Source organism: Pteropus medius, unplaced genomic scaffold, assembly GCF_902729225.1.
Source record: "Pteropus medius unplaced genomic scaffold, Ma_sr-lr_union100, whole genome shotgun sequence".
In the NCBI taxonomy this organism is placed as follows: domain Eukaryota; kingdom Metazoa; phylum Chordata; class Mammalia; order Chiroptera; family Pteropodidae; genus Pteropus; species Pteropus medius.
The window spans coordinates 34947868-34953867 of NW_024340696.1; positions in this window are offsets into that span (position 1 = coordinate 34947868).

A 6000-nucleotide genomic window follows, 5' to 3' on the forward strand; every position below is an offset into this window, starting at 1 on the left:
GGACATACAGCCACTCCATTTAAAGAAAGGATTTCTCATGAATCACCAATGTCAAACAATATTTTTTCTTAAATTGTAATATCACTTAAGTTTATCACTTAAGTTTTTGCAGACATACAAGTCTAATAAACTTCACATGCTTAATCCTCAATGTAAGTATAAAACAAAACAAATTTAAAAATCAAATGCAAACAATATCAATATCAAACCAATAAAAACTAACAATTTAATTTAATGTGACTGAAGCTTGAAATTATCACATTGTTGAAACCATTTTGTGGTTGTAGAGATGACTGGCATAGTGTAGGTTTTGTTAAATTCAATGTAACTAGGTTCTCCACTTTGTGCTGGGATATAACATGATGCAAATATTCTCTCCTCTCCTCTCCTCTCCTCTCCTCTCCTCTCCTCTCCTCTCCTCTCCTCTCCTCTCACTCTCCTCTCCTCTCCAATCCTCTCCTCTCCTCTCCAATCCTCTCCTCTCCTCTCCTCTCCTCTCCTCTCCCCTCCCCTCCCCTCCCTCCCTCCTCCCTCGCCTCCTCCTCCTTCCCTCCCTCCTCTACCTCCTCCTCCTCCTCCTCCTCTCCTCCTCTTCACCCTTTTTTTCATGGCCTTCAACTCAAGTAGTGCTTCTTGCTGCCATTTGAATTGTGAATACAGGCGCTAATGAGGGCACGGAGATTATTTGACAGTAGAAAACAAATGACTTAAATGTGCTTACTTTAATCCTTTTAAGTTATCATAGAAATAAGAACCCTAATTACAAAAAGAAATCCCAGAGTACTCTCAAGATTTTGAAAATGCAACATAATTTTTCTCTAGACAAATGATACAATGATGAATTAAAAATTATTATGTTTTTTTACATCTTACATCCTTCATTTCTTATTATGATTTTATATGAATCTAACTTCTTTTAATTACTTTCAAAAAGCTGTTAAGGTAATACAAATAGAAGCTTTGATTTCTTTTCATGATTTTGAAGAAAAGTTTTTAAAGTATATTAGATATTGGGAATTTTATCATAAACTTATTCAACCATCAGTGTATCTATAATAAATAAAATGTAGTCTTATCGATAATAATGTGGCAGAGGTAGTTATTAAATATTTTGAAGTCTAGTTTATTTATAGTTTAAACTGAAATAGAAATTGGCATGTTACCTAATGTCCTTTTTTCTATCATTTCATATATTTGCAGTTTAGTATCATAATAACATGACCTTTGATTTATTTCTTCGACTATTGCTCTGAATATTGTAAGTTTGTATTACAAATAAGAAGCCTTTTGAATCACTGATTTATTATTTAAATATATCCATTCCAGTTTTGCCTTTGCTCATATCACCACAGCAGCCTCTTAGTGGAAGCCTGTTACTTTATTTTGCATTATTTTCCCATTAAAACATCCAAGTGGTGAAAAAAATATGCAATATTTCTGATTATTTGTGTTAAAGATAGTATGTACCCTCTATGGTTTTGTGCATACTTTTGAGAATTATTTTCTATTTTTGTTCTTATTATTTTGATAAATGATAACATACTTTTTTTTCACATTAAGAGTTTTGCAACTATGGTATAATACATTTGTTTTTATTTCTGTAGCAAATTAACTTAGTTGGATAAGTTGGCAAAAATGTATTTAATAAATATATAGGTTTTACATCAAATCTTGGCCAGATCCAGTTTTATAGGTCAACCTGACAGGGATTAAATTAATTTATTACTTCTGGAAAATAAACGATGTCTTCATTCTGTTTAGATATAGAACCAATTCTATAGATGGGTATTCTTGTGGAATATCATTATACTTAATTCAAACCTGCAAATTTGAAATTAGAGAAATTTGGACAATAATTTTTTTGACCTTTAATGGGATCTCCTATGCTGGTAATCAATAAACATATATGATCATTATAAAAATGAGAATTTAGATTTCTTTATTTTAATATCAGTTCCTGATAGGGATCAAAATATTTTATTTTACTGCTTTTAATAATGTATCTGTTAACTGCTATATCTAGAGATAGGCTTCCCCACCCCCCTTTTATTTTCCCTTGCCATTATTTTCCTACCCAGAATTCGGTTTTGAGGCTCTTATCAGCTTTTTCATTAAGATGTTTTCACAATCAACAGAAAACAACAACCAAATAAGAGCCTAATGTCCTTGCAATTTCCTGATTCCAAATACAGCATCTCAGGGCAATGGGGGAGATATCTTTGGTCTCTCTGGTAACCTCACATTTTGAAAAGTGAACATTAGGATGAATTTGAGATACAGCTTTATGTTTTATTAATTGTATTTTCCCCTTTTTGTCTTCTATTTTTGCCATGATGTCTCTCAATATTCCCTTCTGTGTTTCTACGAGGTGGCTCTTGCTCTTTATATAGGACAGTCACTGTGTGTGTGTGTGTGTGTGTGTGTGTGTGTGTGTGTGTGTGTGTGTTTGCATTCGTATGTCTTTGTTTTTAATAGAGTGAAGTTTTGCCTGTCAATAGGTGTTAACAGCTCCTTCTCAAGTTGAAGGGAAGTTAGAGTTGAATTTAAGCCCTTGTAATCAGAGCAGAGAGTCCGTGAGCTCTTCTAGTTGACATGGGTTCTATTGTCTTGACCTTTGTAAGAGTTCCTGGAGAAAATGATGAGATACTGCATTGCCTTTTACTTTCAGGGAACTGAAAGCCCCAAGTAGAAATAAGGAACTGGGAGATATAAGCCATTGTTCCCTGGTCATCTAAGTGCACAATTTTCTTGTCATCACAATATATCACTCTGTACATTATGACACCAAACTCCACATTTCTTGGTCTCTCTTTGGAGTGTTTTTCATTGGTCATAAATAAACAAAGAGAATGAGAAAGGCTCCCTTGAATTTCCATAGTTAGGTCCCATGCTCTCTTTAGTTCTGACATTGTCTTTGAAAACAAAATGATGAATTCAAACATAACAGTGTATTGAATCCCAAAACTTCCTGTAAATTTCCTTCCTTGCTCTGTTCAAAACACCCATATTTGCTGTCTATTGTTGTGCTACATTAAGGAATCTCAATGCATTTTCCCTCTGAATGTCCTTGTCTGTACTGACTCTTCTTATGTTTCATCTTCTTTTGTTAAGTTTTGTTTTATTTCTGAGATTGAATTCTCAACCTTATAAAGAGGAAGTGGCCTCACTTATTTTCCTTTATTCTCTTTTGAGAGTGGTCACAGCATGTATTTTAGTTAGGTTTTACTTGGCAACTATATTCTGAATGGCAGATAAGTTGTTTTCTAATTGCATTGTATCTTAGCTATCTAGAGACCTCAAAAACTAAGCTTTTGCAAGTAAATGCAAGTCTATTTATTTTGCTGTTAACTTTTGCTGTAATATCTCCTGGAAACTAATATTTTATTGAAATGTAGGCTAAATTCACTCAGCATATCTTATTGTGCCTTTAACCATATACATCTAGTATTAAAGAACAGAAACCTATGACCCAAATCCCTACCTAAAAGGGATATTGTAGCTGAGTGAAAAATATTAGAACTTAAAAACAAAACTAACAATACTAATGTAACTGTATTTTAAAAGAATCTTGATAAAAAAAAGGAACCTCGCATATATCAAATATGAGTGTAAGAGTAGCTCTACCCTTACAATCATGTGATAAGTGAGATTATAGTTAAGCTATTCTGAGCTTATAAAACTATAATGATTATAAATTCCAGTTGGCCTGTGAAAGGAGAAAGGGAGATAACTACAAATTCAGAATCAGAAAAAACTTGGGATCAGAACTGGCCCCAGGGACTAGAATGTCTATAGAACTGAAGACCAAGGTGGATATAGGGAGGGTAGAGTGAGAGAAGATTGGATCGTATATCCTGGATGGGTCTCATAACCCTGGGAATAGATCCAGACCAGATTCATTTCATATTCAAGACCAGCTTGCCCAGTCCATCGTTAAATGCTGTAGTTCAAAGGGAATGTGCCTTGGCATTAGAGACCTGAGTTTGTATCATGCATCGGCCACTTCTCAACTATGTCACAATGACTTATTTTTCTCAATTATAAAATTTGGGTGATGGCTATGCGGTAATGTCATAAGGTAGAGTTCTTCATAGGATTCTAGGCACACGGAAGGTGCTCACTAAATGGTGGATATAATTTTTGTTGAAGTAAAGAAACTGGATCTTGTATATTCTAAAACTTGTCATTGTGAGCCCATCTTTAAATAAACTTTTTATGTTTTACTATTTTGCATTTTGATATTTTTCTACCTTAATATTTTGGCTTTCTTTTCCATTGCTACAATTTTCCTAATGAGGTTACAATTTAAAAGAAAGAATTATTTCTTAGCTCAAACTAAGGAGAAAAAAAATTCGCTGTCAGGACCAGAGAATGAAGTGATTTTAAAGTACAAATATGGGTGGGTTAGGGTGGCATCAATAATCTGGCTGGAAAATGGAGGAAATGAAGAGAATTGAAGGTAAAAATGATATAGAGAGTGGTAAATTCAGGTGCAATGTGATTTCCAGTCCATCTCCACTTGAGCTATTGATTTTCTTATTTTTTTCTTTTGATACTCTTTGTTGTTTGAGAAAGTCAAAGTGGGGCAAATTGGTCTTGTTATTAGGAGTTCTAGAAGTTTTACTTGCCCAAATTATTGGATATTATGCACACTCAAGAGAACTGTTAAGTCAAGTATTGTGAGAGCAGAATCGGACAGTTTTTGGGACAAGTCATATGAAGCCATAATAAGGGAGGGGAGAGAAGACAGAAAATGTCTAAAGAGTGGTCCTTAACCCTGGGTGTATATTACAGTCATTTTTGGTCCTTTAAAAAACACTGAGGCTTGGGCCCCACATTCAGCAACTTTGATACAATAGGTCTAGGTGGGATCTGGGCACTGAGAGTTTTCAGAAACTTCCTGGGTGATTCTAAAACCCAGCCAGGAATAAGAGCCATTGGTCTAAATGAAGTTTAGGGCAGGTGGTTTTCAGATGCTTTTCTGCCCTTTGTCAATAGAAGCTGGGAATATGAGTAGAATGCAAACATACATGCATGTGTGCATGTGTTCACGCTCCGACCCCCAACAGAGTTCAGCTAAAAATTTAATCCTATTATTATTCCAGATCTTTGTAGCATGTGTATGTAACTGGGCAAGCTATGTTTAAAGGGATGAACTAGACTTTTTTTAAAAAAAGAAATAAGGAAATGCACTCTGTACTTTTTTGATCCAGTTGAATTTTTAAATTTCAATCTTAGAGTTGGTAGAGAGTTAGATATAATTATAGTCTATTTTGTATAAAAGTAGAAATTTCTTTACTTTCCATGACAAGTGGGAAATTGATAGGAAGATACATTGAGTAAATAAAAACTATTTAGGGTTCAGCCAGCAGGGATTTGACTTAGAAAGAGAACCAGAGTCTGGGATACTGGATAATGTTCAACTGGGCATCCTAGAAAAAGAGTGCAAAAGGCATTTTTGCTCAGCTAGAGAAGTGGGGATATCAGAGATGAAGAGGTAAAGTCAAGTCTCAGAAAATGTAGCAGAAGTAGTAGATAATAATGCTCTAATAAGCATTATTATTATTATTATTATTATTTAGATGTAAGCAGGTAAGTAAAATTGGGATGTCAGTTTCCCAGCTGTTAGAGCTAAAATTATAGGAAGATCCTGATGGGCCTGAGAACTAAATAACCAAAAATGCTTCAAGAAAAATATTGAAGATTCAGTTTCAAAATATTGTATATATCAGTAGGTAACAGTCAATGATGGCATGATCCAAACAGAACCAGAAAAGAGGCAGCTTAAATTCAGATTAAAGAGCAATAGCTCAAATAGTGCAGGACTCTGTAAACAAATGGGATTTGGCATTTGTATTTCAAATAGCAGAAATGATAAAGTCTTGTAGTAATATAATATGTTCAGATACTTAAGAAATGATCACAACACTTTTGCCACTAGTTGTTTTCATCATTTGTTCACTTATTCTTTTCATTCACTTATTTATTTTGAGTGCCTAC